We start from the raw sequence: 21041 nt of genomic DNA, 5'->3' as shown, positions 1-21041 counted from the left end.
CACTCAGAGCGAGATGGAGAAAGAAGGGGCGGGGGGGCGCCAAAAAAAAAAAAAAAAAAAATTTTGCAGCAGGTAAGGAAAGAGAGGGGGCCAGGGGGGAGAGACAGGGAGGGCCCAGGATGCACAAGAGAGGCAACGGGGCCCCAGTGGCCCAGGACTCACCGCGACTCTCGCTCTCAGCGCTGCTGGCACAATTTAGCCGTTCAGATGCTTCTTTCCCCTCCTCTCTGCCCTGCCTCTTCTGCAGCTCCAGACTCTAGGCCGTCCTCCACCTAAAGAGGATACATGGGTGTCTTACCGCTCTTACGAGATGAGGCTTCCTAGGCACGTAGCCTAGCTCGCTCGTGCACTACACGCCCGTACCCAACTCCCGGTTACGCGTACAGACCCTGCGGTGCACGTTGGTGGCCTGGCCCGCTGCGGGCTACGAAGGGGGATCCTCCCTCCCTCACCTGCAGGGACAGGCTCTCTCTTGCCTGCGGCAGGAAGGCAGCTGGCAGCCAGAGCGCCTTCAGTTTCTTCTGCTTTACCTTTCGTTGGCGTCTCCAGCTTCAGCCGAGGCAGCTCCTGTCCACAGCCGGGAAGGGCTCTGTGTGTCCCTTTTCGCCCCCGCGCTGCGAGGATGGCAACACCGGGCAGAGAGAAGCCACGCAAGCCTGAGACGGCCGCAGTCAATGGCATCCCCGGGGGAAGGACAGACAACCACGTCCTCAGCACGGTCTCTGGGAGAGGGAAAGAAGAAACAGCGACCGTCATTACCGTCGATCGACCCTGGCCAAAGCCCCTCCTTGCGCAGGGGCTTCTGGACACACCGCCCCTTCCCCGCGCTACTGCTAAGGGCCCCTGCGCCGAGGGGGAATCCAGTGCGCTCGAGGGCCGGCTCGCTGCCTTCACGACAGGGCCTGGGGGCGGCCAAGGGCTACGCAGCACGCTTACGGGGAGGTGCCGGGGCTGGGGGCAGGCGCACGGGGCAAGGGGGGGGCCAGGGGAGGCTGAGCGGGAGCTCCGGTGAGCCGGGGAGGCGGCGGCCATCATCTGCGCCCTGGGCAGGGGGAAAAGGTCCTCCTCCTTTCCCTCTTCCCTTCTGTCAGCTCCCGGGGAACTCACCGCTTCTCGGGGAGCGGCCGCACCTGGAAGCCCCCAGAAATCAACACGAATCCAACCCCAAAAATACACCGCGCCTACCGTACGCGGCACGGCCGCCCGGCACCCGAGCGCCGGAACACCGCGCCTCCCGCCGCGCCCCGGCGAGCCACGTGACAGGGCCGGCAGCCACTGCGCCAGGACTACAGCTCCCGGCATGCTCTGCGCCACAACACGGCCGCCCGGCAGCCCCCCGCCGCAAGGACTACAGCTCCCGCCATGCTCTGCGCCACAACACGGCCGCCCGGCAGCCCCCCGCCACAAGGACTACAGCTCCCGCCATGCTCTGCGCCACAACACGGCCGCCCGGCAGCCCCCCGCCGCAAGGACTACAGCTCCCGGCATGCTCTGCGCCACAACACGGCCGCCCGGCAGCCGCGCGCCGCAAGGACTACAGCTCCCGGCATGCTCTGCGCCACAACATGGCCGCCCGGCAGCCGCGCGCCACAAGGACTACAGCTCCCGGCACGCTCTGCGCCACAACATGGCCGCCCGCCCAGCCGGCAGACGCACCACCACAGCTCCCGCCACGCCGCGAGCCCGCCCTCCCCGCTCTCTCACCCTGCGGGGCACCGTCCCTCCCGCCGATGCACCCGGAAGCCCCACCGAGCCCTCAGCACAGCCTCGCTCTCCCCACCGCCCGCTCCGACCCGCCGCTGCCCCGCCGCAGCCCTCCTCGGGGCTTGACCCGGCACGCAGCGGCCCCCCACCCAGCCCCCGCTCACCTCCCCCCTCGCTACACTTGCAGCCCGCTGACGCTCGGCCACAGCTCCGCTCCGCTCCGCCCTCGGCTCACACTGGCCCCCCGGAGCAGGGCACCACCCCTTTTCCAGGGAGGAGCCGGCACCGGCAGCCCCACTGCCCGCACCTGGGGCTCCTCCAGCCAGACCCCGCCCACAGCTGAGGCGCAGCAGCAACGGGGGGCCCCCTCCCCTCACCCCCACAGTGCACCACCTCCTCCCCCGGGCTCCATCACAGCCCCTTGCCCCACGCCAAGGGAGCGCAAACGCAGCCCTCAGGCCAAAGGAGAGGGCAGCTGTTGGTGCAGGCGCGCACGTAACAAGTCCCAGGAGCGATTCGTGGCTCAGGGTCCCCAACGCTCCCCCTGCCCCAAGGCCACCTCGGCCGCCGTTGCCGCAGCCGCACGGAGCTGGTGGTGGCTGGGATAGTGCTCATTTTCTCCACAGTAGCTAGGAAGGGATACGTTTTGGATTTATGCTCAAAACACCGTTAATAATGTAGAGATGTTTTGGTTCTTGCTGAGCACTGCTTCCACAGTCAGGGCCTCTTCTGGTTCTCTCAGTGCCCCACCAGCAAGTAGGCTGGGACAGCTGGGAAAGCTTTCCCAGCTAACTGACCAAAGGGATATTCCATACCATTTGACATCATGCTCAGCACACGCAGCTGGGGGAAGAAGGGGGAGTCCTTGGGGGGGGGGGGGGGGGGGGGGCTACGGCATTTCTCTCCCTAAGTAACCATGACACATGACAGAGCCCTGCTTTCCCAGAGGTGGCTCAACACCTGCCCGCCGAAAAGGAGGAGTGAATTAATTCCTTGCTTTGCTTCCACGCACAGCTTTTGCTTTACCTATTAAACAGTCTTGATCTCAACCCATGATTTTTCTCACTTTTACCCTTCCAGCTCTCTCCCCCAGCCCACTGAGGGTGGAGCGAGCAAGCAGCTCCCTGGTGCAGAGTTGCCAGCTGGGGCTAAACCACGGCACGCGCTTGTCCGCGTTTGGCAGGAAAGGGACCGTCCGTCGCCCGGCTCCTGGAGCGACGGGCTGCTGGGCAGAGGGGGAGGCCACCAAAGGTGAGGAGCAGGGCACAGGACAGTAGGAAGAGAGAAGAGAAGAGCGGCAGCCGGCTGGACGGGGGCGGGGGGGCGTGTGTGCGTGTAGTGAGAAGGCACGAGGCAGGGAACAGGACGGCCAGAGAAGGACAGGGAGCCTGACGGAGGTGGAGATACAAGCAGCAGAGAGAGGGGAAGAGAGGCAGCAGAAAGAGGGAAGAGCAGGACACAGACCAACAAAGAAGGAAGAGGAGCAGGCTGGAGACGCACAAAGAACCTGGGGCAGGCAGCACGACAGCGAGGGAGGAAAGAAGAATAGGGGCAGGAAGCTGGACCGAGCGCGATGGAGACAGACAAGACAAGCGACAAGAACAGGGCAGAAAGGGAAGAATGAAGCCACGGGGACAGGGAGCCGAGACAGCCAACAACGGAGGGAAGGGGCCGGGGAGGGAACACCACAAAACAAACCATGGGGCTACGTGGTACAGAGCACGAGAAGGCAGAGAATTAAGAATTAGGGACAGGGAGCCAGAGAAACAACAACAAAAAAAAACACCCAAAACAAAGGGAGATGGGGAGCAAAAGGAATCGCAATGCGTACAGAAAGGAGAGAGAAACAATTCTAAAACAGGGTCATGGGGAAGCCAGAGACAGCAAGATGGAGAAAGGACAAAAGCTACAGGCTACAGGGCAGAGAGGGAAGAATTAATGAATAGACACAGAGAGCTGGGCAGAAAGAGATGGAGAAAGGCTGAAGATCACACGGCCAACAGGGAAGAGAGAAGAGAGGGAGGAATTTTCAAAACAGGGGCAAGAAGCCAGAGAGAGGGAGAGAGGCGCAACAATAAAATGGGGACAGGCCACAGGGCGGCGAGGAGGGAATCGATGAATAAGAACAGGAGACCAAAGAGAACACAATGTAGAATGGAAAAAAGGAACAGCGGCCTACAGGGAAGGAGGAATTAAAGATCAGGCACTGGGAGGCAGACAGAGACACATGAAGAAACAAGTAGGAAAAAAAAAAAAAAAACCCACACAACGGCAATGGGCTACAAAGACAGACAGAGAGGGAAGAAATAAAACATAGCAGCAAGGAGCTGGACAGAGAGAGATGAGGACAAACAAATAGCACGGGTCTACGTGACAGAGAACGTGGAATTAGAACACAGAGAGGGGGAGCTGGACAGAGAGAGAGGCCAAGAGAAAAATCTAGACGGGCTACGGCGGGCAGAGGCAGGAATTAAAACCTAGGGACAGGGAGCTGGACAGAGGGAGACGGAGATCACAGGGAACAGCGGCGGGTGCAGGAAGAACAGGAATTCAAGAATAGGGAAAGGGAGCTGGACAGAGAAGAACTCAGGCAGGCAAGTAACAGTAGCAGGGTACAGAGCAGAGCAGACGAACTAAAAAGCGCGGCGGGAGTGTTGAGGCAGACAGAGAGAGATTAAGAAAAAAGTCACGGGCTACGTGGCAAAGCAGGAGGAACTCAGAAACGGGGATGGCAACCAAGGGAGAGTGAGCTGGTGAAGGATAACGGGTATTCAAAGTGAGGGACGGGGAGCTGGGAAAAGCGAGGCAGAGAAAAACAGAATCACAGAGAGAATCACACAAAGCCAAAAAAGAAGAAACTGAACAACAGGAACAGGTGTAACCAAAGCGATGAAATCAACCAACCAGAGACGGTGTTCCATTACGGGAACACGGAGCGTACGAATCAGCGCATCTGTCGATCTGCATTTTAGTCCCTAGGCGATCGTTAATGTCAGCAGAACAACAGACAACGTGCTTCTGTCAGAAAAGGATGACAAAACGCGGTTTCGTGTAGCGCACTGAGAAAACTAGCCAAGACTGCCAAGATTAAGAGCCAAGAAGGTAAAAGGCAATTCTGGCAGGGGGAGATCGCGACCACCGACTCACGGACCACCACCGAGCCTGCGCAGTGATTTACATACGGAACGAGCCAGTTTGTACCGATCAGTAGACAGGACGATAATGAATATGTATGAATACGTAAAATTTTGATCTACAAATTCTACGGGAAAGGTGTGTGAGGTACGCACGCCAGGAGAAGCGATCCCCCGTGCATCTGGCGCCGTGAATAAAGAACGCCTGCTCTTTAATACTAAATCGGCGTTGAGGAGTTGTTTCCGATTTTACCGCGTTTTTCGGTAACACACGGAGTCAGACCAAGAGGGCCAGAGAAAGACAAAATACCGACAGGCTACAGAACAGAGCAGGAGGAATAAAAAAATAAAAACGGAGCCAGAGCCAGGCAGAGAGAGGCGGAGAAAGAAAAAGTAGCCACAGGCTACAGGACAGAGAGAGGGAGGCCTGAAAAGACGGGGAGGCAGGGAGCCACTCAGAGCGAGATGGAGAAAGAAGGGGCGGGGGGGCGCCAAAAAAAAAAAAAAAATAAATTTTGCAGCAGGTAAGGAAAGAGAGGGGGCCAGGGGGGAGAGACAGGGAGGGCCCAGGACGCACAAGAGAGGCAACGGGGCCCCAGTGGCCCAGGACTCACCGCGACTCTCGCTCTCAGCGCCGCTGGCACAATTTAGCCGTTCAGATGCTTCTTTCCCCTCCTCTCCGCCCTGCCTCTTCTGCAGCTCCAGACTCTAGGCCGTCCTCCACCTAAAGAGGATACACGGGTGTCTTACCGCTCTTACGAGATGAGGCTTCCTAGGCACGTAGCCTAGCTCGCTCGTGCACTACACGCCCGTACCCAACTCCCGGTTACGCGTACAGACCCTGCGGTGCACGTTGGTGGCCTGGCCCGCTGCGGGCTACGAAGGGGGATCCTCCCTCCCTCACCTGCAGGGACAGGCTCTCTCTTGCCTGCGGCAGGAAGGCAGCTGGCAGCCAGAGCGCCTTCAGTTTCTTCTGCTTTACCTTTCGTTGGCATCTCCAGCTTCAGCCGAGGCAGCTCCTGTCCACAGCCGGGAAGGGCTCTGTGTGTCCCTTTTCGCCCCCGCGCTGCGAGGATGGCAACACCGGGCAGAGAGAAGCCACGCAAGCCTGAGACGGCTGCAGTCAACGGCATCCCCGGGGGAAGGACAGACAACCACGTCCTCAGCACGGTCTCTGGGAGAGGGAAAGAAGAAACAGCGACCGTCATTACCGTCGATCGACCCTGGCCAAAGCCCCTCCTTGCGCAGGGGCTTCTGGACACACCGCCCCTTCCCCGCGCTACTGCTAAGGGCCCCTGCGCCGAGGGGGAATCCAGTGCGCTCGAGGGCCGGCTCGCTGCCTTCACGACAGGGCCTGGGGGCGGCCAAGGGCTACGCAGCACGCTTCCGGGGAGGTGCCGGGGCTGGGGGCAGGCGCACGGGGCAAGGGGGGGGCCAGGGGAGGCTGAGCGGCAGCTCCGGTGAGCCGGGGAGGCGGCGGCCATCATCTGCGCCCTGGGCAGGGGGAAAAGGTCCTCCTCCTTTCCCTCTTCCCTTCTGTCAGCTCCCGGGGAACTCACCGCTTCTCGGGGAGCGGCCGCACCTGGAAGCCCCCAGAAATCAACACGAATCCAACCCCAAAAATACACCGCGCCTACCGTACGCGGCACGGCCGCCCGGCACCCGAGCGCCGGAACACCGCGCCTCCCGCCGCGCCCCGGCGAGCCACGTGACAGGGCCGGCAGCCACTGCGCCAGGACTACAGCTCCCGGCATGCTCTGCGCCACAACATGGCCGCCCGGCAGCCCCCCGCCACAAGGACTACAGCTCCCGCCATGCTCTGCGCCACAACATGGCCGCCCGGCAGCCCCCCGCCGCAAGGACTACAGCTCCCGGCATGCTCTGCGCCACAACACGGCCGCCCGGCAGCCCCCCGCCGCAAGGACTACAGCTCCCGCCATGCTCTGCGCCACAACACGGCCGCCCGGCAGCCCCCCGCCGCAAGGACTACAGCTCCCGGCATGCTCTGCGCCACAACACGGCCGCCCGGCAGCCCCCCGCCGCAAGGACTACAGCTCCCGGCATGCTCTGCGCCACAACACGGCCGCCCGGCAGCCCCCCGCCACAAGGACTACAGCTCCCGCCATGCTCTGCGCCACAACACGGCCGCACGGCAGCCCCCCGCCACAAGGACTACAGCTCCCGCCATGCTCTGCGCCACAACATGGCCGCCCGGCAGCCCCCCGCCACAAGGACTACAGCTCCCGCCATGCTCTGCGCCACAACACGGCCGCCCGGCAGCCCCCCGCCGCAAGGACTACAGCTCCCGGCATGCTCTGCGCCACAACATGGCCGCCCGGCAGCCCCCCGCCGCAAGGACTACAGCTCCCGCCATGCTCTGCGCCACAACACGGCCGCCCGCCCAGCCGCCACACGCACCACCACAGCTCCCGCCACGCCGCGAGCCCGCCCTCCCCGCTCTCTCACCCTGCGGGGCACCGTCCCTCCCGCCGATGCACCCGGAAGCCCCACCGAGCCCTCAGCACAGCCTCGCTCTCCCCACCGCCCGCTCCGACCCGCCGCTGCCCCGCCGCAGCCCTCCTCGGGGCTTGACCCGGCACGCAGCGGCCCCCCACCCAGCCCCCGCTCACCTCCTCCCTCGCTACACTCGCAGCCCGCTGACGCTCGGCCACAGCTCCGCTCCGCTCCGCCCTCGGCTCACACTGGCCCCCCGGAGCAGGGCACCACCCCTTTTCCAGGGAGGAGCCGGCACCGGCAGCCCCACTGCCCGCACCTGGGGCTCCTCCAGCCAGACCCCGCCCACAGCTGAGGCGCAGCAGCAACGGGGGACCCCTCCCCTCGCCCCCACAGTGCACCACCTCCTCCCCCGGGCTCCATCACAGCCCCTTGCCCCACGCCAAGGGAGCGCAAACGCAGCCCTCAGGCCAAAGGAGAGGGCAGGTGTTTGTGCAGGCGCGCACGTAACAAGTCCCAGGAGCGATTCGTGGCTCAGGGTCCCCAACGCTCCCCCTGCCCCAAGGCCACCTCGGCCGCCGTTGCCGCAGCCGCACGGAGCTGGTGGTGGCTGGGATAGTGCTCATTTTCTCCACAGTAGCTAGGAAGGGATACGTTTTGGATTTATGCTCAAAACACCGTTAATAATGTAGAGATGTTTTGGTTCTTGCTGAGCACTGCTTCCACAGTCAGGGCCTCTTCTGGTTCTCTCAGTGCCCCACCAGCAAGTAGGCTGGGACAGCTGGGAAAGCTTTCCCAGCTAACTGACCAAAGGGATATTCCATACCATTTGACATCATGCTCAGCACACGCAGCTGGGGGAAGAAGGGGGAGTCCTTGGGGGGGGGGGGGGCTACGGCATTTCTCTCCCTAAGTAACCATGACACATGACAGAGCCCTGCTTTCCCAGAGGTGGCTCAACACCTGCCCGCCGAAAAGGAGGAGTGAATTAATTCCTTGCTTTGCTTCCACGCACAGCTTTTGCTTTACCTATTAAACAGTCTTGATCTCAGCCCATGATTTTTCTCACTTTTACCCTTCCAGCTCTCTCCCCCAGCCCACTGAGGGTGGAGCGAGCAAGCAGCTCCCTGGTGCAGAGTTGCCAGCTGGGGCTAAACCACGGCACGCGCTTGTCCGCGTTTGGCAGGAAAGGGACCGTCCGTCGCCTGGCTCCTGGAGCGACAGGCTGCTGGGCAGAGGGGGAGGCCACCAAAGGTGAGGAGCAGGGCACAGGACAGTAGGAAGAGAGAAGAGAAGAGCGGCAGCCGGCTGGACGGGGGCGGGGGGGCGTGTGTGCGTGTAGTGAGAAGGCACGAGGCAGGGAACAGGACGGCCAGAGAAGGACAGGGAGCCTGACGGAGGTGGAGATACAAGCAGCAGAGAGAGGGGAAGAGAGGCAGCAGAAAGAGGGGGGAAGAGCAGGACACAGACCAACAAAGAAGGAAGAGGAGCAGGCTGGAGACGCACAAAGAACCTGGGGCAGGCAGCACGACAGCGAGGGAGGAAAGAAGAATAGGGGCAGGAAGCTGGACCGAGCGCGATGGAGACAGACAAGACAAGCGACAAGAACAGGGCAGAAAGGGAAGAATGAAGCCACGGGGACAGGGAGCCGAGACAGCCAACAACGGAGGGAAGGGGCCGGGGAGGGAACACCACAAAACAAACCATGGGGCTACGTGGTACAGAGCACGAGAAGGCAGAGAATTAAGAATTAGGGACAGGGAGCCAGAGAAACAACAACAAAAAAAAACACCCAAAACAAAGGGAGATGGGGAGCAAAAGGAATCGCAATGCGTACAGAAAGGAGAGAGAAACAATTCTAAAACAGGGTCACGGGGAAGCCAGAGACAGCAAGATGGAGAAAGGACAAAAGCTACAGGCTACAGGGCAGAGAGGGAAGAATTAATGAATAGACACAGAGAGCTGGGCAGAAAGAGATGGAGAAAGGCTGAAGATCACACGGCCAACAGGGAAGAGAGAAGAGAGGGAGGAATTTTCAAAACAGGGGCAAGAAGCCAGAGAGAGGGAGAGAGGCGCAACAATAAAATGGGGACAGGCCACAGGGCGGCGAGGAGGGAATCGATGAATAAGAACAGGAGACCAAAGAGAACACAATGTAGAATGGAAAAAAGGAACAGCGGCCTACAGGGAAGGAGGAATTAAAGATCAGGCACTGGGAGGCAGACAGAGACACATGAAGAAACAAGTAGGAAAAAAAAAAAAAAAAACCACACAACGGCAATGGGCTACAAAGACAGACAGAGAGGGAAGAAATAAAACATAGCAGCAAGGAGCTGGACAGAGAGAGATGAGGACAAACAAATAGCACGGGTCTACGTGACAGAGAACGTGGAATTAGAACACAGAGAGGGGGAGCCGGACAGAGAGAGAGGCCGAGAGAAAAATCTAGACGGGCTACGGCGGGCAGAGGCAGGAATTAAAACCTAGGGACAGGGAGCTGGACAGAGGGAGACGGAGATCACAGGGAACAGCGGCGGGTGCAGGAAGAACAGGAATTCAAGAATAGGGAAAGGGAGCTGGACAGAGAAGAACTCAGGCAGGCAAGTAACAGTAGCAGGGTACAGAGCAGAGCAGACGAACTAAAAAGCGCGGCGGGAGCGTTGAGGCAGACAGAGAGAGATTAAGAAAAAAGTCACGGGCTACGTGGCAAAGCAGGAGGAACTCAGAAACGGGGATGGCAACCAAGGGAGAGTGAGCTGGTGAAGGATAACGGGTATTCAAAGTGAGGGACGGGGAGCTGGGAAAAGCGAGGCAGAGAAAAACAGAATCACAGAGAGAATCACACAAAGCCAAAAAAGAAGAAACTGAACAACAGGAACAGGTGTAACCAAAGCGATGAAATCAACCAACCAGAGACGGTGTTCCATTACGGGAACACGGAGCGTACGAATCAGCGCATCTGTCGATCTGCATTTTAGTCCCTAGGCGATCGTTAATGTCAGCAGAACAACAGACAACGTGCTTCTGTCAGAAAAGGATGACAAAACGCGGTTTCGTGTAGCGCACTGAGAAAACTAGCCAAGACTGCCAAGATTAAGAGCCAAGAAGGTAAAAGGCAATTCTGGCAGGGGGAGATCGCGACCACCGACTCACGGACCACCACCGAGCCTGCGCAGTGATTTACATACGGAACGAGCCAGTTTGTACCGATCAGTAGACAGGACGATAATGAATATGTATGAATACGTAAAATTTTGATCTACAAATTCTACGGGAAAGGTGTGTGAGGTACGCACGCCAGGAGAAGCGATCCCCCGTGCATCTGGCGCCGTGAATAAAGAACGCCTGCTCTTTAATACTAAATCGGCGTTGAGGAGTTGTTTCCGATTTTACCGCGTTTTTCGGTAACACACGGAGTCAGACCAAGAGGGCCAGAGAAAGACAAAATACCGACAGGCTACAGAACAGAGCAGGAGGAATAAAAAAATAAAAACGGAGCCAGAGCCAGGCAGAGAGAGGCGGAGAAAGAACAAGTAGCCACAGGCTACAGGACAGAGAGAGGGAGGCCTGAAAAGACGGGGAGGCAGGGAGCCACTCAGAGCGAGATGGAGAAAGAAGGGGCGGGGGGGCGCCAAAAAAAAAAAAAAAAAAAATTTTGCAGCAGGTAAGGAAAGAGAGGGGGCCAGGGGGGAGAGACAGGGAGGGCCCAGGACGCACAAGAGAGGCAACGGGGCCCCAGTGGCCCAGGACTCACCGCGACTCTCGCTCTCAGCGCTGCTGGCACAATTTAGCCGTTCAGATGCTTCTTTCCCCTCCTCTCCGCCCTGCCTCTTCTGCAGCTCCAGACTCTAGGCCGTCCTCCACCTAAAGAGGATACACGGGTGTCTTACCGCTCTTACGAGATGAGGCTTCCTAGGCACGTAGCCTAGCTCGCTCGTGCACTACACGCCCGTACCCAACTCCCGGTTACGCGTACAGACCCTGCGGTGCACGTTGGTGGCCTGGCCCGCTGCGGGCTACGAAGGGGGATCCTCCCTCCCTCACCTGCAGGGACAGGCTCTCTCTTGCCTGCGGCAGGAAGGCAGCTGGCAGCCAGAGCGCCTTCAGTTTCTTCTGCTTTACCTTTCGTTGGCATCTCCAGCTTCAGCCGAGGCAGCTCCTGTCCACAGCCGGGAAGGGCTCTGTGTGTCCCTTTTCGCCCCCGCGCTGCGAGGATGGCAACACCGGGCAGAGAGAAGCCACGCAAGCCTGAGACGGCTGCAGTCAACGGCATCCCCGGGGGAAGGACAGACAACCACGTCCTCAGCACGGTCTCTGGGAGAGGGAAAGAAGAAACAGCGACCGTCATTACCGTCGATCGACCCTGGCCAAAGCCCCTCCTTGCGCAGGGGCTTCTGGACACACCGCCCCTTCCCCGCGCTACTGCTAAGGGCCCCTGCGCCGAGGGGGAATCCAGTGCGCTCGAGGGCCGGCTCGCTGCCTTCACGACAGGGCCTGGGGGCGGCCAAGGGCTACGCAGCACGCTTCCGGGGAGGTGCCGGGGCTGGGGGCAGGCGCACGGGGCAAGGGGGGGGCCAGGGGAGGCTGAGCGGCAGCTCCGGTGAGCCGGGGAGGCGGCGGCCATCATCTGCGCCCTGGGCAGGGGGAAAAGGTCCTCCTCCTTTCCCTCTTCCCTTCTGTCAGCTCCCGGGGAACTCACCGCTTCTCGGGGAGCGGCCGCACCTGGAAGCCCCCAGAAATCAACACGAATCCAACCCCAAAAATACACCGCGCCTACCGTACGCGGCACGGCCGCCCGGCACCCGAGCGCCGGAACACCGCGCCTCCCGCCGCGCCCCGGCGAGCCACGTGACAGGGCCGGCAGCCACTGCGCCAGGACTACAGATCCCGGCACGCTCTGCGCCACAACACGGCCGCCCGGCAGCCGCGCGCCGCAAGGACTACAGCTCCCGGCATGCTCTGCGCCACAACACGGCCGCCCGGCAGCCCCCCGCCGCAAGGACTACAGCTCCCGCCATGCTCTGCGCCACAACATGGCCGCCCGGCAGCCCCCCGCCGCAAGGACTACAGCTCCCGGCATGCTCTGCGCCACAACATGGCCGCCCGGCAGCCCCCCGCCGCAAGGACTACAGCTCCCGCCATGCTCTGCGCCACAACACGGCCGCCCGGCAGCCCCCCGCCGCAAGGACTACAGCTCCCGGCATGCTCTGCGCCACAACACGGCCGCCCGGCAGCCCCCCGCCGCAAGGACTACAGCTCCCGGCATGCTCTGCGCCACAACACGGCCGCCCGGCAGCCCCCCGCCACAAGGACTACAGCTCCCGCCATGCTCTGCGCCACAACACGGCCGCACGGCAGCCCCCCGCCACAAGGACTACAGCTCCCGCCATGCTCTGCGCCACAACATGGCCGCCCGGCAGCCCCCCGCCACAAGGACTACAGCTCCCGCCATGCTCTGCGCCACAACACGGCCGCCCGGCAGCCCCCCACCGCAAGGACTACAGCTCCCGCCATGCTCTGCGCCACAACACGGCCGCCCGGCAGCCCCCCGCCACAAGGACTACAGCTCCCGCCATGCTCTGCGCCACAACATGGCCGCCCGGCAGCCCCCCGCCACAAGGACTACAGCTCCCGCCATGCTCTGCGCCACAACACGGCCGCCCGGCAGCCCCCCGCCACAAGGACTACAGCTCCCGGCACGCTCTGCGCCACCACACGGCCGCCCGCCCAGCCGCCACACGCACCACCACAGCTCCCGCCACGCCGCGAGCCCGCCCTCCCCGCTCTCTCACCCTGCGGGGCACCGTCCCTCCCGCCGATGCACCCGGAAGCCCCACCGAGCCCTCAGCACAGCCTCGCTCTCCCCACCGCCCGCTCCGACCCGCCGCTGCCCCGCCGCAGCCCTCCTCGGGGCTTGACCCGGCACGCAGCGGCCCCCCACCCAGCCCCCGCTCACCTCCTCCCTCGCTACACTCGCAGCCCGCTGACGCTCGGCCACAGCTCCGCTCCGCTCCGCCCTCGGCTCACACTGGCCCCCCGGAGCAGGGCACCACCCCTTTTCCAGGGAGGAGCCGGCACCGCCAGCCCCACTGCCCGCACCTGGGGCTCCTCCAGCCAGACCCCGCCCACAGCTGAGGCGCAGCAGCAACGGGGGGCCCCCTCCCCTCACCCCCACAGTGCACCACCTCCTCCCCTGGGCTCCATCACAGCCCCTTGCCCCACGCCAAGGGAGCGCAAACGCAGCCCTCAGGCCAAAGGAGAGGGCAGGTGTTGGTGCAGGCGCGCACGTAACAAGTCCCAGGAGCGATTCGTGGCTCAGGGTCCCCAACGCTCCCCCTGCCCCAAGGCCACCTCGGCCGCCGTTGCCGCAGCCGCACGGAGCTGGTGGTGGCTGGGATAGTGCTCATTTTCTCCACAGTAGCTAGGAAGGGATACGTTTTGGATTTATGCTCAAAACACCGTTAATAATGTAGAGATGTTTTGGTTCTTGCTGAGCACTGCTTCCACAGTCAGGGCCTCTTCTGGTTCTCTCACTGCCCCACCAGCAAGTAGGCTGGGACAGCTGGGAAAGCTTTCCCAGCTAACTGACCAAAGGGATATTCCATACCATTTGACATCATGCTCAGCACACGCAGCTGGGGGAAGAAGGGGGAGTCCTTGGGGGGGGGGGGGGGCTACGGCATTTCTCTCCCTAAGTAACCATGACACATGACAGAGCCCTGCTTTCCCAGAGGTGGCTCAACACCTGCCCGCCGAAAAGGAGGAGTGAATTAATTCCTTGCTTTGCTTCCACGCACAGCTTTTGCTTTACCTATTAAACAGTCTTGATCTCAGCCCATGATTTTTCTCACTTTTACCCTTCCAGCTCTCTCCCCCAGCCCACTGAGGGTGGAGCGAGCAAGCAGCTCCCTGGTGCAGAGTTGCCAGCTGGGGCTAAACCACGGCACGCGCTTGTCCGCGTTTGGCAGGAAAGGGACCGTCCGTCGCCTGGCTCCTGGAGCGACAGGCTGCTGGGCAGAGGGGGAGGCCACCAAAGGTGAGGAGCAGGGCACAGGACAGTAGGAAGAGAGAAGAGAAGAGAAGAGCGGCAGCCGGCTGGACGGGGGCGGGGGGGCGTGTGTGCGTGTAGTGAGAAGGCACGAGGCAGGGAACAGGACGGCCAGAGAAGGACAGGGAGCCTGACGGAGGTGGAGATACAAGCAGCAGAGAGAGGGGAAGAGAGGCAGCAGAAAGAGGGAAGAGCAGGACACAGACCAACAAAGAAGGAAGAGGAGCAGGCTGGAGACGCACAAAGAACCTGGGGCAGGCAGCACGACAGCGAGGGAGGAAAGAAGAATAGGGGCAGGAAGCTGGACCGAGCGCGATGGAGACAGACAAGACAAGCGACAAGAACAGGGCAGAAAGGGAAGAATGAAGCCACGGGGACAGGGAGCCGAGACAGCCAACAACGGAGGGAAGGGGCCGGGGAGGGAACACCACAAAACAAACCATGGGGCTACGTGGTACAGAGCACGAGAAGGCAGAGAATTAAGAATTAGGGACAGGGAGCCAGAGAAACAACAACAAAAAAAAACACCCAAAACAAAGGGAGATGGGGAGCAAAAGGAATCGCAATGCGTACAGAAAGGAGAGAGAAACAATTCTAAAACAGGGTCACGGGGAAGCCAGAGACAGCAAGATGGAGAAAGGACAAAAGCTACAGGCTACAGGGCAGAGAGGGAAGAATTAATGAATAGACACAGAGAGCTGGGCAGAAAGAGATGGAGAAAGGCTGAAGATCACACGGCCAACAGGGAAGAGAGAAGAGAGGGAGGAATTTTCAAAACAGGGGCAAGAAGCCAGAGAGAGGGAGAGAGGCGCAACAATAAAATGGGGACAGGCCACAGGGCGGCGAGGAGGGAATCGATGAATAAGAACAGGAGACCAAAGAGAACACAATGTAGAATGGAAAAAAGGAACAGCGGCCTACAGGGAAGGAGGAATTAAAGATCAGGCACTGGGAGGCAGACAGAGACACATGAAGAAACAAGTAGGAAAAAAAAAAAAAAAACCACACAACGGCAATGGGCTACAAAGACAGACAGAGAGGGAAGAAATAAAACATAGCAGCAAGGAGCTGGACAGAGAGAGATGAGGACAAACAAATAGCACGGGTCTACGTGACAGAGAACGTGGAATTAGAACACAGAGAGGGGGAGCCGGACAGAGAGAGAGGCCGAGAGAAAAATCTAGACGGGCTACGGCGGGCAGAGGCAGGAATTAAAACCTAGGGACAGGGAGCTGGACAGAGGGAGACGGAGATCACAGGGAACAGCGGCGGGTGCAGGAAGAACAGGAATTCAAGAATAGGGAAAGGGAGCTGGACAGAGAAGAACTCAGGCAGGCAAGTAACAGTAGCAGGGTACAGAGCAGAGCAGACGAACTAAAAAGCGCGGCGGGAGCGTTGAGGCAGACAGAGAGAGATTAAGAAAAAAGTCACGGGCTACGTGGCAAAGCAGGAGGAACTCAGAAACGGGGATGGCAACCAAGGGAGAGTGAGCTGGTGAAGGATAACGGGTATTCAAAGTGAGGGACGGGGAGCTGGGAAAAGCGAGGCAGAGAAAAACAGAATCACAGAGAGAATCACACAAAGCCAAAAAAGAAGAAACTGAACAACAGGAACAGGTGTAACCAAAGCGATGAAATCAACCAACCAGAGACGGTGTTCCATTACGGGAACACGGAGCGTACGAATCAGCGCATCTGTCGATCTGCATTTTAGTCCCTAGGCGATCGTTAATGTCAGCAGAACAACAGACAACGTGCTTCTGTCAGAAAAGGATGACAAAACGCGGTTTCGTGTAGCGCACTGAGAAAACTAGCCAAGACTGCCAAGATTAAGAGCCAAGAAGGTAAAAGGCAATTCTGGCAGGGGGAGATCGCGACCACCGACTCACGGACCACCACCGAGCCTGCGCAGTGATTTACATACGGAACGAGCCAGTTTGTACCGATCAGTAGACAGGACGATAATGAATATGTATGAATACGTAAAATTTTGATCTACAAATTCTACGGGAAAGGTGTGTGAGGTACGCACGCCAGGAGAAGCGATCCCCCGTGCATCTGGCGCCGTGAATAAAGAACGCCTGCTCTTTAATACTAAATCGGCGTTGAGGAGTTGTTTCCGATTTTACCGCGTTTTTCGGTAACACACGGAGTCAGACCAAGAGGGCCAGAGAAAGACAAAATACCGACAGGCTACAGAACAGAGCAGGAGGAATAAAAAAATAAAAACGGAGCCAGAGCCAGGCAGAGAGAGGCGGAGAAAGAAAAAGTAGCCACAGGCTACAGGACAGAGAGAGGGAGGCCTGAAAAGACGGGGAGGCAGGGAGCCACTCAGAGCGAGATGGAGAAAGAAGGGGCGGGGGGGCACCAAAAAAAAAAAAAAAAAAAAATTTTGCAGCAGGTAAGGAAAGAGAGGGGGCCAGGGGGGAGAGACAGGGAGGGCCCAGGACGCACAAGAGAGGCAACGGGGCCCCAGTGGCCCAGGACTCACCGCGACTCTCGCTCTCAGCGCTGCTGGCACAATTTAGCCGTTCAGATGCTTCTTTCCCCTCCTCTCCGCCCTGCCTCTTCTGCAGCTCCAGACTCTAGGCCGTCCTCCACCTAAAGAGGATACATGGGTGTCTTACCGCTCTTACGAGATGAGGCTTCCTAGGCACGTAGCCTAGCTCGCTCGTGCACTACACGCCCGTACCCAACTCCCGGTTACGCGTACAGACCCTGCGGTGCACGTTGGTGGCCTGGCCCGCTGCGGGCTACGAAGGGGGATCCTCCCTCCCTCACCTGCAGGGACAGGCTCTCTCTCGCCTGCGGCAGGAAGGCAGCTGGCAGCCAGAGCGCCTTCAGTTTCTTCTGCTTTACCTTTCGTTGGCGTCTCCAGCTTCAGCCGAGGCAGCTCCTGTCCACAGCCGGGAAGGGCTCTGTGTGTCCCTTTTCGCCCCCGCGCTGCGAGGATGGCAACACCGGGCAGAGAGAAGCCACGCAAGCCTGAGACGGCTGCAGTCAACGGCATCCCCGGGGGAAGGACAGACAACCACGTCCTCAGCACGGTCTCTGGGAGAGGGAAAGAAGAAACAGCGACCGTCATTACCGTCGATCGACCCTGGCCAAAGCCCCTCCTTGCGCAGGGGCTTCTGGACACACCGCCCCTTCCCCGCGCTACTGCTAAGGGCCCCTGCGCCGAGGGGGAATCCAGTGCGCTCGAGGGCCGGCTCGCTGCCTTCACGACAGGGCCTGGGGGCGGCCAAGGGCTACGCAGCACGCTTCAGGGGAGGTGCCGGGGCTGGGGGCAGGCGCACGGGGCAAGGGGGGGGCCAGGGGAGGCTGAGCGGGAGCTCCGGTGAGCCGGGGAGGCGGCGGCCATCATCTGCGCCCTGGGCAGGGGGAAAAGGTCCTCCTCCTTTCCCTCTTCCCTTCTGTCAGCTCCCGGGGAACTCACCGCTTCTCGGGGAGCGGCCGCACCTGGAAGCCCCCAGAAATCAACACGAATCCAACCCCAAAAATACACCGCGCCTACCGTACGCGGCACGGCCGCCCGGCACCCGAGCGCCGGAACACCGCGCCTCCCGCCGCGCCCCGGCGAGCCACGTGACAGGGCCGGCAGCCACTGCGCCAGGACTACAGCTCCCGGCATGCTCTGCGCCACAACACGGCCGCCCGGCAGCCCCCCGCCGCAAGGACTACAGCTCCCGCCATGCTCTGCGCCACAACACGGCCGCCCGGCAGCCCCCCGCCGCAAGGACTACAGCTCCCGCCATGCTCTGCGCCACAACATGGCCGCCCGGCAGCCCCCCGCCACAAGGACTACAGCTCCCGGCACGCTCTGCGCCACAACACGGCCGCCCGGCAGCCCCCCGCCGCAAGGACTACAGCTCCCGCCATGCTCTGCGCCACAACATGGCCGCCCGGCAGCCCCCCGCCACAAGGACTACAGCTCCCGCCATGCTCTGCGCCACAACACGGCCGCCCGCCCAGCCGCCACACGCACCACCACAGCTCCCGCCACGCCGCGAGCCCGCCCTCCCCGCTCTCTCACCCTGCGGGGCACCGTCCCTCCCGCCGATGCACCCGGAAGCCCCACCGAGCCCTCAGCACAGCCTCGCTCTCCCCACCGCCCGCTCCGACCCGCCGCTGCCCCGCCGCAGCCCTCCTCGGGGCTTGACCCGGCACGCAGCGGCCCCCCACCCAGCCCCCGCTCACCTCCTCCCTCGCTACACTCGCAGCCCGCTGACGCTCGGCCACAGCTCCGCTCCGCTCCGCCCTCGGCTCACACTGGCCCCCCGGAGCAGGGCACCACCCCTTTTCCAGGGAGGAGCCGGCACCGCCAGCCCCACTGCCCGCACCTGGGGCTCCTCCAGCCAGACCCCGCCCACAGCTGAGGCGCAGCAGCAACGGGGGGCCCCCTCCCCTCACCCCCACAGTGCACCACCTCCTCCCCCGGGCTCCATCACAGCCCCTTGCCCCACGCCAAGGGAGCGCAAACGCAGCCCTCAGGCCAAAGGAGAGGGCAGCTGTTGGTGCAGGCGCGCACGTAACAAGTCCCAGGAGCGATTCGTGGCTCAGGGTCCCCAACGCTCCCCCTGCCCCAAGGCCACCTCGGCCGCCGTTGCCGCAGCCGCACGGAGCTGGTGGTGGCTGGGATAGTGCTCATTTTCTCCACAGTAGCTAGGAAGGGATACGTTTTGGATTTATGCTCAAAACACCGTTAATAATGTAGAGATGTTTTGGTTCTTGCTGAGCACTGCTTCCACAGTCAGGGCCTCTTCTGGTTCTCTCAGTGCCCCACCAGCAAGTAGGCTGGGACAGCTGGGAAAGCTTTCCCAGCTAACTGACCAAAGGGATATTCCATACCATTTGACATCATGCTCAGCACACGCAGCTGGGGGAAGAAGGGGGAGTCCTTGGGGGGGGGGGGGGCTACGGCATTTCTCTCCCTAAGTAACCATGACACATGACAGAGCCCTGCTTTCCCAGAGGTGGCTCAACACCTGCCCGCCGAAAAGGAGGAGTGAATTAATTCCTTGCTTTGCTTCCACGCACAGCTTTTGCTTTACCTATTAAACAGTCTTGATCTCAGCCCATGATTTTTCTCACTTTTACCCTTCCAGCTCTCTCCCCCAGCCCACTGAGGGTGGAGCGAGCAAGCAGCTCCCTGGTGCAGAGTTGCCAGCTGGGGCTAAACCACGGCACGCGCTTGTCCGCGTTTGGCAGGAAAGGGACCGTCCGTCGCCTGGCTCCTGGAGCGACAGGCTGCTGGGCAGAGGGGGAGGCCACCAAAGGTGAGGAGCAGGGCACAGGACAGTAGGAAGAGAGAAGAGAAGAGCGGCAGCCGGCTGGACGGGGGCGGGGGGGCGTGTGTGCGTGTAGTGAGAAGGCACGAGGCAGGGAACAGGACGGCCAGAGAAGGACAGGGAGCCTGACGGAGGTGGAGATACAAGCAGCAGAGAGAGGGGAAGAGAGGCAGCAGAAAGAGGGGGGAAGAGCAGGACACAGACCAACAAAGAAGGAAGAGGAGCAGGCTGGAGACGCACAAAGAACCTGGGGCAGGCAGCACGACAGCGAGGGAGGAAAGAAGAATAGGGGCAGGAAGCTGGACCGAGCGCGATGGAGACAGACAAGACAAGCGACAAGAACAGGGCAGAAAGGGAAGAATGAAGCCACGGGGACAGGGAGCCGAGACAGCCAACAACGGAGGGAAGGGGCCGGGGAGGGAACACCACAAAACAAACCATGGGGCTACGTGGTACAGAGCACGAGAAGGCAGAGAATTAAGAATTAGGGACAGGGAGCCAGAGAAACAACAACAAAAAAAAAACACCCAAAACAAAGGGAGATGGGGAGCAAAAGGAATCGCAATGCGTACAGAAAGGAGAGAGAAACAATTCTAAAACAGGGTCACGGGGAAGCCAGAGACAGCAAGATGGAGAAAGGACAAAAGCTACAGGCTACAGGGCAGAGAGGGAAGAATTAATGAATAGACACAGAGAGCTGGGCAGAAAGAGATGGAGAAAGGCTGAAGATCACACGGCCAACAGGGAAGAGAGAAGAGAGGGAGGAATTTTCAAAACAGGGGCAAGAAGCCAGAGAGAGGGAGAGAGGCGCAACAATAAAATGGGGACAGGCCACAGGGCGGCGAGGAGGGAATCGATGAATAAGAACAGGAGACCAAAGAGAACACAATGTAGAATGGAAAAAAGGAACAGCGGCCTACAGGGAAGGAGGAATTAAAGATCAGGCACTGGGAGGCAGACAGAGACACATGAAGAAACAAGTAGGAAAAAAAAAAAAAAAACCACACAACGGCAATGGGCTACAAAGACAGACAGAGAGGGAAGAAATAAAACATAGCAGCAAGGAGCTGGACAGAGAGAGATGAGGACAAACAAATAGCACGGGTCTACGTGACAGAGAACGTGGAATTAGAACACAGAGAGGGGGAGCCGGACAGAGAGAGAGGCCGAGAGAAAAATCTAGACGGGCTACGGCGGGCAGAGGCAGGAATTAAAACCTAGGGACAGGGAGCTGGACAGAGGGAGACGGAGATCACAGGGAACAGCGGCGGGTGCAGGAAGAACAGGAATTCAAGAATAGGGAAAGGGAGCTGGACAGAGAAGAACTCAGGCAGGCAAGTAACAGTAGCAGGGTACAGAGCAGAGCAGACGAACTAAAAAGCGCGGCGGGAGCGTTGAGGCAGACAGAGAGAGA

The 21041-nt window shown here is 60.5% G+C and overlaps 1 long non-coding RNA gene across 1 annotated transcript; it reads right to left on the bottom strand.

Annotated features, from left to right (window-relative positions):
- Window positions 1-536: 536 nt before the first annotated feature.
- On the bottom strand, window positions 537-11515 carry LOC135311223 (uncharacterized). The gene is made up of 5 exons (XR_010371015.1): window positions 11273-11515; window positions 11047-11156; window positions 5679-6012; window positions 5453-5562; window positions 537-722 (listed from the first exon to the last, which is right to left on the bottom strand). It is a non-coding gene; the product is annotated as an uncharacterized LOC135311223 (long non-coding RNA).
- Between the last annotated feature and the right edge of the window lie 9526 nt (window positions 11516-21041).

Source organism: Phalacrocorax carbo, unplaced genomic scaffold (assembly GCF_963921805.1).
Source record: "Phalacrocorax carbo unplaced genomic scaffold, bPhaCar2.1 SCAFFOLD_116, whole genome shotgun sequence".
Classification (NCBI taxonomy): Eukaryota; Metazoa; Chordata; class Aves; order Suliformes; family Phalacrocoracidae; genus Phalacrocorax; species Phalacrocorax carbo.
The sequence above is the reverse complement of the archived record's forward strand: the minus strand, read 5'-3'. Positions and strand labels throughout refer to the sequence as shown.